At 37.9% G+C, this 13,227-nt stretch overlaps 1 protein-coding gene across 6 annotated transcripts in view; it reads right to left on the bottom strand.

The window, feature by feature from the left end:
• The window catches only part of KLHL32 (kelch like family member 32), a 235,870-nt gene that overhangs the window by 154,020 nt on the left and 68,623 nt on the right, over positions 1-13,227 (bottom strand). The gene's annotated exons all lie outside the window — the stretch shown is intronic.

Raw genomic sequence — 13,227 nt, 5'->3', positions numbered from 1 at the left:
CAGAATTTGGGGGCTGTGTCAAGGAATGACTTAGCAGGTGTGATACACAGTCTGCATGAATCAGCGGAAGTAGCTATGAAGAAAGGAAAGTTTCAGAGGACAGTAATATCAGAAAAGTTTGAAAGCCTGAAGAAAAAATTAGGAGAAAGACAGGAGGCTGAGTGAGAGATTCTCTGACGATTACAATATAAGCATTCAGGGAAGATTCTTTAAGACACAGAAGAGGCTCTTAATGGTGCTTACCAAAGTCACACTGGGTTTAAGCATGATGGCTAAAATTCTAGCTTCTCTTCTCTAAACAGAATCTTGAAACTGAAAGGTACTTCAGAGGTCACTGGCCCCTTGCTACTCAATGTGTGGTTCCTGGGCCAGCAGCACTGGCATCCGCGGAGACCATGTTAAAGATGCAGAATCTCAGGTCCACCTTGCACCTACTGAAACAAAGGTGCATGGTGACAAGAGCTCAGGTGACCTATGTGTGCACTGAAGTTTGAGAGGCACAGCTTGTGCCTTGTGGCTCTCCTTGCATGCCTAAATATTTGAAGTGATGTGATATCCAATGCTTTACATAAGAATACAAGTTATTAGTACCACATCCAGATTACTGAATCATAATCACCCTCCTGATAACTTTCTCCCCTTGGTCCCAGTAAGATTTCAATAAATTCAGTCTTTTCTGCCTAACAGCCTTTCTGATATGCAGTTACAGCTATTAAGTCTCCTCTTGGAAAGGAGCACCTAATCTAAATTTTCTGATTCATAAAATGTTAGCACTGAAGGCCAACACTAGAAGTTCTGTAGTCTGGGCAGAAGACTGGAGTCCAAATCCCAGCTAGAGCAGACTGATTGCCACATCCTGGTCCGGGGGGGGGCGGGGGGAGAGCGGGGGGGAGGAAAGGTTATAACGTAGGAAATAAAAGTTAAAGAAGACTTGTGGTTTCAAGAACAAGGCTTCTGGGAGAGCAACTCGCCCTATGTTCTTGGATGGTAGCAGTTGTAGCAGCCTTCAGGGAATCCATCACACCAACCTCCTTTCCCCAAGTTACTCCAGTTGACTTTCTCTGGGTCACCTCCTTCTTATCTTACATTTCTGAAGAGGAACTTCGTGTGGCCATCATAGAGCTTCTAGTGACACAAATCCCCCGGATTCATGCCTATGGAATTCAAAAACCAGAAGCTTTTCAGGAATCTCCATTTGCCGTAAAGAATGACAAGGCGCTGTCACCTTGCCTGCCCCATCTGACACTGGTAGTGGCTGCCTGGAACCTTGTTGAGGGCTGTGAGCCCACATCCAGACTCAACTGAGAGTAGTCAGGATCTTGTTATTATGTCTGTCATGGGTACAGAAAGGGAGCAGGGCAGATGTGCCAGCCTGGCATCATAAAGTGTGCACACGTACAAGCACTGAAACACACTGTTCGTGTCATCATCACATAAAATCTGTTACCTCTTCTCTACAGAGAACTTTTTAGAAGAACGTTTAATAATGTGGAATTGCCTTAATTATCACTCTTCTCTTTAAAAACCCAGTGTGAGTTAATGGCCACTCCTAAAACTTTAATCCAAAATTTCAACAGCTCTTCTTTTAACGCCCTCTCTCAATATCATTTTCTTCAGTATGCTAACATATAAGGTGTGTACGACTACAGACAGAGGTGCCCAGCCTGGCTATGGCATCTCTCTTCAACCATCTATTTTACTCATCATTTTGGTTTGACGGTTGTGAGCCCAGCAATACCACGGAAGCCATTCTCCCATTATTTGGCTACACACAGATGAGGAGGGCAAGAGCCCCAGCTAACATACTGTTTCTTCTAACTCCATTAGTTGCTACGCAACCACTTCACTAGAACCTTCCTGTTCTAAGGCAGAATAGGCCAGTTTAATACGGAGTGTTTGGGTTGTCACATGTGTTCAGTTCACTCCTTCTGTAAACACATCTGATGCTCTGTCCATGCAGGCTATGTGCAAATCTCTCTATCTTAAAAAATATGGGAAAAAAAAGAATTTAGGAATCCTCAAAAGTTCTAATACTTCTCAAAAGTACCCAAAGAACTTCTTTTAATCCTATGAAAATTTATACATGTTTGTAATTTTTTAAGTGATATGAACGATTTGATATGGCAATCTCTCTTATTACTTTAGAGTCACATGCCTCTAAATGAGAAGAATGCTGGTAATCCAATTTTTCAGGAATCCAGGCCCCAAGCCCAATCAACATCAGACAGGCCTGATTAAAAGCAATTGATTCAACAAACAGCCAGATCATCCCAGTGTGGACAATTCATTTTGAACCAGTTTTTTTTTATAAAAATGATGAACAGGGCATATCTATGGATCCCAATCATTCTTTACACCAATTCATCAGATTCACATCATCAGCGGTCTTGTCCGTCTTATAAAAACCATCTGTCTTGATTCAGTACTCAATTTCTAAAGGTTTAAAATTTTTATCAGCTTCATTATCCTTCAAACATGTGTTCTTGTCTTTCAGATGAAGCTAAGGTTGACTGTATAATTGTGATTAAATAAGCATGAGTGAAATTATGATTTTAAATAAAACAGCATGAAAATTATCATTTTAAAAGCATAAAAAAGATATGGTAGAAAAAGTGAAATAATCTTTTAACACGCACTTGAAACAAATACACATAAAGAGCTTAGTACAATGACTACATAAAATAAAGACTTTTAAAAGTTAACTGTTGGAGCGCCTGGGTGGCTCAGTCGGTTGGGCATCCGACTTCAGCTCAGGTCATGATCTCACAGTCCTTGAGTTCGAGCCCCGTGTCGGGCTCTGTGCTGACACCTAGCTCAGAGTCTGGAGACTGCTTTGGATTCTGTAACTCCCCTGCTCATGCTGTCTCTCTCTGTCTCTCAGAAATAAATAAAACAGTAAAAAATTTTATTAAAAAAGTTAACTGTTATTATTACATTGCAAATATTTTTTCTAGCTCCATAATATTTATATTCGGTAGAAGTGAATCAGTTTCAATGAAAGAATAAAATGCAGACCAGAGTTCACCGTTCATTCACTATAATGAATACACAGCACAGATCAGCACAATAATGAAAATAACAATCATCCTATCTGAAATGTTAATGACTTCTCTGGCATAGATGCACACAATTTCAAAAGGAAATGTGACAATGATTCTTCAGACGCTCTCAGCTCTCTATTTAAAAAGGAAATAACATTTGACCACTACCACAATTAACTGGTACTTCACCTTGAACTGACAACGGGAATTCTATTTTTAATGAATGTGTTCAGTTTTAAAAGGATATTATGACGCCATTTTAATTTTTTTAAAACAAAAATAAAAATAAAAGCTCACATATCTTTTCATGCTCATGAGGCCCTATCCCACAGGACATCTAAAATCAGCCTCGTGGGGAGCCTGGGTGGCTCAGTTGGTTAAGCCTCCAACTCTTGATTTCAGCTGAGGTCATGGTCTCATGGGATCAAGACCCACACAGGGCATGGTGGTGAGCAAAGAGCCCGCTTGGGATTCTCCCTCTCTCTGCCCCTCCCCTGACCATACGTGTGCATGCAGACTCTCTCTCTCAAAATAAATAAACATTAAAAAATAGTAAATAAATAAAAACAGCCTCCTAGTTTCACTACTGCAGCTTCTATATAAGACAGATGTGTAGTTGTCAATTGTCAGCCAGGCAATTAATGCTTATCAAATGTTCATCGAGTGTGAGGCTCTCTGTAACAAACTGTCCATAAAATGTCAGATTGAGTGCTTAATTTGGCTTTCCTGAATGTCAAGGCCATCATTAATGGTGCTATTTTTTCTGACTAAATTTAAAAGCCATTTCATGAGGCCTCTTCTTGGTGGATATTAACTAAATGACTAATCATCAGATACAAGTTGCAGAATGCCAACGTCTACTCATGGGCAACAGTTATGACTTAGGTGAGAAACTGAGCACATCTTCAACTGTGGGTGATTTTTGTCATTTTCTACAGCTCCTTGGAACTGTAGTTTGTAGGTTATTTTAAAAGTCACCATCGTCTTAAGAAAAGTCTATAGCAGCATTTTAGGTCCCTCTTCTGAACCAGATTCTGGTAGTTTTAGAGTTGCAAGTTGAGGGAAAGAGATCATATGCTACCACATTGGGTCCTCAACTAATTAGCCAAGGACTCAAAACTTAGGAGCAACCAGTGTCCAGTTTTCCCTGGCTCCTAATTCCCTAGTGGCTGTAGGTGATACTTTTTATGCGAAACTAGGCCAGCAGGATCCAAAAACACAGCAAAATATCTGCTGGGTCACAAGTCTTTTGGACTCAGCACTTAAGCCCTTTTTTCAGAGTACATATCCACAGAGAATCTAAGAAGTTGTATGTTAGGGAGCTGGTACAGTCATCACTGTCTTGGCTTTTAATTTGGTCTCAGCATCAACAATGCCATATTCCCATGCATGGGAAGAAACCAGAGTTAGTGTCCCAGTGTTTCTGAGCATCTTTCTCCTCCCCACCCCCCATCTACAATTATACAGAGAAAAATTGATGGATAAACACAAAAAATGAGATTTAGTTTCAACGAATATCATTTTTATTTGCGTAAGTTGAAACAGGTATCATTATCGGTTTTGTGTTTACAACTCTATCTATGGACCCAGGCATCCTTGTCACTGCTGAATAAATATGATCTAAAATTCCAGACAGATAAGAGTTGTGGCTGACTGGGACAGGAAGACAAAAGATCTGTGCAAAGGCCCTGAGATGAGAGCTTGACAGGCGTGTCTGAGGAACAGCAAAGAGGCCAACGTGATTGGAGTGGAGGGAAGAAGGAAGAGCACAAGTCACATGAGGGTGGCCTGATGAGACAGAATCATGCAGACAACAGACATTAGCTTTCACACTGAGTGAAACTGGAAGTCATCAGATGGTGCTGAGCAGAAGTGATATAATCCAACTTACATTTTCATTAAGACCACTGGGGCTGTAGTATTGAAATAGATTCTAAGGGATCAAAGATTGAAGTAGGATGATAAAATAGGAGGGTACTGCAAACTTCCTGGCAAAAGATGATAGTGGCTTCCACCAGTGTGGTGGTAGTAAAAGTGGTTGGAGTCTGGATACTTTTTAAAAGTAGAGCCATGGGACTTGCCAGCAGATTGGATACAAGAGAAAGGAGTCAGGAATTACTCGGTGGTTTGGGGCCTGCACCAACTATACAGTTGCTATTAACTTAAATGGAGAACAAACTTGCTCTGTGGAACAAGTTTGTGGGAGGAAATGGAGTTTGATTTGGACACATTTCAGTTTATGATACCTCTTACACATCCACAGAGAGATGATGAACAGGTCACTTGATATACCAATTCTGGATTTTTGGAGATGGTCCAATGTGGGGATATAAATTTCAGAATCATCATCCATGATGATTAACATTGGCAACTTGACTGGATCATGCAGTGTCAAGATATTTGGTCAAACATTTTTCTGTGTGTATTTATGAAGGTGTCTCTGCCTAAGATTAACATTTGTCTTAACAGACGGAGTAAAGCAGATTGCCCTCCCTAACGTGGGTGGGCTTCATATGTTCAGTTCATGGTTTAGATACAACAAAAGGCTGGAAAAGAGAGGATTCGGTGCCTTCACACTGAAATATTGACTTTTTCCAACCTTTGGCCACAAACTGCAACATGGGCTGTTCCTGGGTCTGGAGCCTGGAGCTTTTAGACAGAAACTACACTATTGACTTTCTGGGTCACATATACATGTATGTAGCCAGATAAAGCCATGAAACAGTGTGAGATTATCATGAAAGCTGGTACAGACAGAAAAGAGTTACAAACACTGAGTCCAGGCCACTCTAATTTTAAGAAGTTGGGGAAATAAGCAAAATAAGAAAAGAATATTAAAAAGTAGAGGCCAGTAAATGGAGGAGAACCTGGAAAACTCAAAAGCCAAGTGAAGAAAGTGTTTCAAGAAATAGGAAATAACCAAACTGATGATGAGTTGAGAAAAAAAAGGACTGAAAATTAATCACTGGATTGGACCATACTTTATTTACAATTTTTATATCCATGCTCATAAGTGAGATATGGCCCTCATTTCTTCTGCTACCCTCGTGTTTTGGTTATAGAATTATGCTAGCCTTCTAAAATGAGGTGTGGCTTTGCATTTTCTTCTAGACTTTAGAAAAGACTTACACAACAAGGGAAACACTGTTAAGTAAAGAACTGGTAGTACTAGGAAGTAAAAAATCTAGACCCACTGCCTTTCTAATCCTTTCTGTGGATCCTTTTTGATAACTACTCCAATTTCTTATATTTTCTCTTATCTTTTGGTACAATTTTGATAATTTATATTTTCCTAGAAATTTACTCACCAAGGTACTGAAGAGTATTGGTATAAAGTTTCTATGGTATCTCCCTGGCTGAGTAGACCGTCCTAAGCAACAATGCCTGAAGAGAAGCATAAACCATTGGAAATTAGCTGGCTATCTCTGCCACATTCTTGTTTCTATGTCTTGTTGATTTATTCGGTTTCACTATCACTACTTCAACAACAGACAACTCTGGCCCCTTTACATGGCACAATTCATTTCTTTATGCTCCACCCTCTTGTCCTCCTAATCCTTGCAGGAATCCTAATCTTCTGTTTTGTGTTTGGCATTTTCTGTTCCATCTGCTCCTCTCCAGAATGGAATGCTGCCAGCAAACCTTTACCTGTAAGTTAGCAGACCAGCTACTTCTCCTAATGATGAGAGCATTCTGTCTGTTAGCCTAAGCCTTGGAAGAGATCCTTGGGAATCAGAAACGTCCAGTAGGTATTGGCTTTGCCATCTGTCTCTGAGCTCAAGTAAAATCTTTTAGACAACCAGCTTGACTCTGCTTATTAATCTGCTAAATCCCAAACACACTGCATGCGTTAGCCCATCAGGACCTGCCCAGGATTTCCTTTTCTTGAAATTAACATCTTTAAAGTGAAACACTAACTTTGTTCCCTCAATTCTAGTCATCTCCTCTTCAAGACCCAGAAGCCATTCCTAACTTGCATTGACACAGCATTCGCAGAGCAGAAGTCAGGTGAGCAAGGGGGTGAGAAGTTAGGCTTCGGAGTCCAGTAAATAAGGGTTTGAGCCATAGGCTGCAATCCCTTATTAGCTATGTGACCTTGGCCAGGTTACTTTACCTCCCAAGGCCTCAGTTTTCTTAAGCACAAGTACAAAATGAAGGTACCTGTCTCAGAAAACCACTGCATAAATTTAATGACAAAATACAGATTACCTGGCTTACATTAGGCACTCAATCACAATCTGTCAAATGACTAAACAAATTCTTTTCTTTCAAACCCTAGAAGTGCCCTCATGAAGTCATTTCTAATTCTAGATTAGGTTTTCTAATTAATTTCTTCTTGCCTTGTAACTCTGTACACTGATACATATGAGCACTGCAGTGAATAAACATTATTCACCACCTGCTTCCCTATTGTTTTACCCTCTAACATACAGGGCTTATCATTTTATTTGCCTCCTGACAATGTCATCTATCAGTCTCTACAGTTTATTTTGCTACATGTTTTCATAGCCCTTTAATTTCATTTTAAATCCTTTTTGAAAGACCACTTACAATAACATATGTGATTTCCCAATAAAAAGCCAATTCCTACTCATCTAGAATCCAAAAACCAGAAAGCATGTTTATTGCTTTTTTCCATGGCAACATAAATGAGAACTGAAAATGCACTGGACACCCTAAGGCAGAGAAAACACTAAATGGTTTTTGAATCTCAAAAAAGATTAAATTTCACCAGGATAGTTCTATCATTATATATGATTAATCATATATCTATCTTTACTGTGTCAATAATTCATGCTCTCTATTATAGGTTACTGTTTTGTGCTTACTGTATTATGTTTATACAATAACCTAAACATTATGATTTTAAGAACATATACGTTTTCACTTAACTAAAATTTTAACTATTCTCCTGCCACAATGAAGAATTGTAATATTTAAATAAGCTACAAGTTCCAAGATAAAAAAAAAAATGTAAGTATTTTTATGGGAATAAGCTCTGAAGTCTACATTAAGATAGTCAATAGAGTAAAAATGAAAAGACATCTTTCCTATCCAAAAATAATATCCAAAAGCACACATTATTAAAGGTTAATCTAATATTATTGGGTTTGACTGAGAAAAATTAAAAATGTTCCATTTCTCCACCTTATAAATTATCAACACGTTTCAAAGTCCACTCAATATAAAGCCAAAGTATATATTTATTGTTTAGATAGAGACTTTCAAGGGGAATATCAGTGAAAAGAGATTTTAAAAAGTGAGGAAAAGAAGAAATGGTCATACAGAGCAAAACAGAACAATAGATACATAAAGAGGTCCAGAAATAGCCATATAGCAAATTGGGGAGGGGCGGGGGGAAACATGCACAAAGTCAAAGAGAGCACCATGGGCTGAAAGGAGCACACTGAGAGTTACACAAGCCATGTGGAGAAAATTGAGTAATACTTCCATGCAAAAGTTCTACCTTGGGCTTTTTCATGATATATCAACTATGGCTATTCTGCAACTATAAGAAAAATGACATGTTGCTTTTTGTTTACACAGTACCAGCAAGTGCATATGTTCACTCACGGACTATTAGTTGAACGCCTACTATATGCTATGCCTGTTAGAAATGTTGCAGATTTATCAGTGAATAAGAAAGACAAAAACCTCTCTCCTGATGATGCTTACAAATGGAACTGAGCTCATTGTTTACAGAATGTAGGTTTCTTTTCTCTACTGTGGGGTAATATTTTAATTTAATTGCCATGGTCCATCATTTAACTTTGATTTTTGGTGTCTAATAATGTTTTAAAAAGTTGCAACCCCAAACACATTTCTCACTACAATCTTTTTTTTTAAAGATTTTTAATTTTTTTTTTTTTTGCTTTATTTATTTTTGAGAGAGAGAGAGACCGATCACAAGCAAGGGAGAGGCAGAGAGAGAGGGAGACACAAGATCTGAAGCAGGCTACAGGCTCTGAGCTGTCAGCACAGAGCCCAATGCAGGGCTTGAATTCATGAACATGAGATCATGACCTGAGCAAAGTGAGACCCTTAACTGACTGAACCACCCAGGTGTCCCTTAAGATTTTATTTTTATTTTTAAGTAATCTCTACCAACCCAACATGAGACTGAACTCACAACCCCAAGATCAAGAGTCACATGCTCCACTGCCTGGGCCAGCCAAGCACCTCTCACTACAATCCTACTGAGTCCATGAAAAGCTAGAATGTTCAATATTACATCCTGTGTCCTGGTTCACTATTGTACCACTCTCCAAACTTTTTTATTGACTGTGCAATCATTTATATTTTTGGAGTAGTAGCCCTCATATTTATATATTTATAAATTATATAGATAAGCTGTATACCAATCTGTTATATACATTGTAAAATAAGTCTCAAGCAGAAATAAAATTGACATTAAAATTTACAGGAAGTAGATTTTCCTCCACATCCCCACAGCTCATCTGTACTCTCAGGGGTATACAAACCTCTACATGAAAGACCACTGCACTTAGGTTAGTTTTTCACACTTTCAAATTTTGACAAATTTATTATAATTCTTTATCCATTTTGACAAATATTTCCTGTGACAAAAGGGGATGTAATCTAATTTTGTAAGTCACAGCAAGCTGCAGTGTTGGCTTGATTCCCACAATTTGCTGCTTTCTTCCTTGCCTCAGTGGGTGATAAACATTTCAGCTCTGGGCACACTGAAAAATTAATATAAATTCTGATTGAAGGTATTTGTGAAACATATATCAAAAGATTGAATAACTTCTTAATAAACACTTAAGCACAGTTTACTAAATATTACTTTACCCTTCCACAGAATCAAAAGGCATTTCTGGGTCTCTCAATGTTAGACCTGATATGCATGTGCATATATGCACATGTACACATCAGGAACTTTCTTATCAAGAACAAAAATATTACCTGGGATTGGAATAGCTACTTCTATTCTTTTCTTATCACTGCCATTTATATTTTCTTAGTACATTTTTTAAAATAATATAACATAGCAGATTCTATTATCCCCATTTTACAAACAAAGAAACCCATCCCCAAAATGGGAGTAATTTTACTAAGATAATGCAGCAAGTTAACAATTGCAAGAAGATTCTAACAACAATCGCCTAACACTAGCTCAGTGTGTTTTTCTGACACCAAACTGCTGCAATACCTTGGCTTTTAAAATCTGCTTCTTTTACTACAACACACAACTTCACAAATCTTTTCCTTCACAAAGTATCATTCCCCATGTTATTCCCCATAAGAAAATGTAAAGTTTGTTTTAAGAGCACTTAAAATATTTTGCTGATTTAAAGGCGAGGGGGAGAAGTATCCTTTTCTCAACAAAATCATATAGCATGGGATTTCCACTGTTTAAAGTAAAAAACTCACTGGCCATGCACCATTTGAGGACACAGTGACCTCTTATAAAGCAAAGCTGGAACATTAAAAAGGGACTCTTTTGAATTCTGTTGTTTTACTTTGAAATAAAGGAACCCAAATACTTCTTACACAATAGTCCCTATATGTAGTTTAATTAATTGCTCTTCAAATCTAAGAACCACAATCAGGTCTTATTTTCCAGTAGGATCAGGAAGTACCTAGGAGGACAGTGTGACAGAAATGATGGTAAGCAAAACCGCATCTGAAAATTCATGAAACACATCAAGCAAAAGTTCACTTCAGCTAGCTACCATTAAGATGCTTATGTTAATCTCCCATAATTCCTGTGATAAATTACCACAAATTTAGTGGCTTAAACCAACACAAATCTATTATCTTACAGTCTGGAGGTCGGAAGTCTGGAATGGACTTTACTGGGCTAAAATCAAGGTATCAGCATGGCTCTGTTCCTTCTCGAAGCTCTAAGAAAATGTCTCTCGTTGGGGCACCTGGGTGGCTCAGTCAGTCAAGCGTCCGACGTCGGCTCAGGTCATGATCTCACAGTTCGTGAGTTCGAGCCCTGCATTGGGTTCTGTGCTGACAGCTCAGAGCCTAGAGCCTGTTTCAGATTCTGTGTCTCCCTCTCTCTCTCTGCCTCTCCCTGGCTCATGCTCTGTCTCTCTGTGTCTCAAAAATAAATTAAAAAAAAATTAAAGGAGAAAATCTCTCTCCTTGTGTATTCCAGCCTTTATAGGCTAAGGCATCCCTTGGCTCATGGTCCCTTGCCTTCAAATCCAGCAATCATATCATTTCAACCTCTCCTTTGAGAGATATAATTCAGGATAATTTCCCACCTCAAGGTCCTTCAGGTGCACATCTGCAAAGTCACTGTTCCATGTAAGGGAACAGTCACAGGCTCCTGGGATTAGGATGTGAACATCTTTGGGCCATTATTCTGCCTGTCAAAATGCTCACAGATAATAGTAACCTTAAATAGAAAGTACTCTGAGGTTCACAGTTTAGTGTCATGGAAAATTTAGGGGGCTTAGAGACAAGGAGACAAGTGGAGCTAGATTGGTATTTGGATCCTGGAATCAAGCATCTGAGCAATCTTAATGTTGAGCAAACTCAATTTCCTTATCTGTAAAGTTGCTGTAGTATCTACATCTGAGGGTTATTAAGGAATTAGATGAAAATAAATAATGTGAATACACAGACTACTAAGGCTAGTAAACAAATGAGGAAGATGTTAAATGAACAGTAATTTACCTTACCTTCCATGTTTATAGAGTTTTTTTATGTTTTTGCTTTTTTTTTTTTTTTTCTGAGAGAGAGAGGGAGACAGAATGAGCAGGGGAGAGTAAGAGATAGAGGGAGACACAGAACCCTAAGCAGGCTCCAGTCTCTGAGCTAGCTGTCAGCACAGAGCCCGACACGGGGCTCGAACCCACGAACTGTGAGATCATGACCTGAGCTGAAGTCGGACATTCAACTGACTGAGCCACCCAGGCGCCCCTTACATTCCATGTTTAGACTTTGCAGCATGAATAAAAATTATCATTTCCTTAGTAAGGAATAGATTCTTTTTCTACCCAGTCCTTGTATTATGAATATTCTTTTCCACAAAGTTTCATATAATTTTATTTTAATATTTATATGTTAAGTTAGTTTGCAATAATCCTGATGCTTAATTATAGTTCAATAAAAGACTGCTCCATACATTCATATAAAATATATTTATACACATATATACTTTGCATACTTCAGTAAATTGGAGTTTTAAAACAGTTTATAGTTTTTAAAGTTTATAGCTAAGAAATTCAACATTTTTATAATTCAAGAATTTCTTTGCCCTTTTAAAATATTTTTTCATTCATTATTTAAAAAGGCACAAATTTCTTCTTATTATAACTTTGAAGTTTGCTCCTACTATACATATATTTTGTGGTAAGTAATTAATAATTGTCATCACTATTAGAAAGCTTGTCCTATTCCAACCATTAGGACACAATTCACTGTTTTTTTTTTTTTTCTGGGTGATTTATCACCGAGCTTCCTGAAACTGGCTTTTGCCTAGCATATGAAGATATGGTTCATATTATTTTCAACAACTATTTCTTAGAGCACTTAAAGGAAAACATGTCTACCATTCTAAAAACGAGAAATTTTATTATATGGTCTCTAACATCAACATAATGGAAACTAATGTAGATTTGGCTAGACAAGAGATAAACAACCTAGTAATGAACTCATGGGAATATAGGATAAACACACTGTTTCCCAATACTGTCTCTCCTCCCACCCCACCCCTGATATGATAATCCTCCATTAGAAATCTCTCATTTACCAACTAGACGTAGAATCTTGTTATAAGCAGCCTGCAGTATATACCAGGTATAAAAATTAAGGGCAGAAAACACTTCCACACATTCACAAATGTTCGCTTTGCCTTGCTGGAAAATCTCTAGGAAAGAAGAGTAATCTTGCTACTCTAAACTTGTAACTTGCTATCCAAAGACTTAATGAAACTAGTGACTACTGTGCTGCTTAGAAAAAGAAAAAGAAAAACAACCCAAACAGTCTAATAAAAGATATAAAGGAAGGAATACCCCTTTTATTCCTGTAGGTTACTTTTACTAAATAAAAAAAAAAAAATTGCTATTTCCTTCTTTAGGTAGCAAGGTTTGAGGTCATTTGGATTTTTTCAACTTTAGAACCAAAACATAACATACAGCAGCATATTAACAGGCCTTTTTTTTTTTAAATGTTTTTTTTACTTTATTTCTACGAGAGAGAGAGA

The sequence above is a fragment of the Hyaena hyaena genome, unplaced genomic scaffold (assembly GCF_003009895.1).
Source record: "Hyaena hyaena isolate Hyena2069 unplaced genomic scaffold, ASM300989v1 scaffold_887, whole genome shotgun sequence".
In the NCBI taxonomy this organism is placed as follows: Eukaryota; Metazoa; Chordata; class Mammalia; order Carnivora; family Hyaenidae; genus Hyaena; species Hyaena hyaena.
The sequence above is the reverse complement of the archived record's forward strand: the minus strand, read 5'-3'. Positions and strand labels throughout refer to the sequence as shown.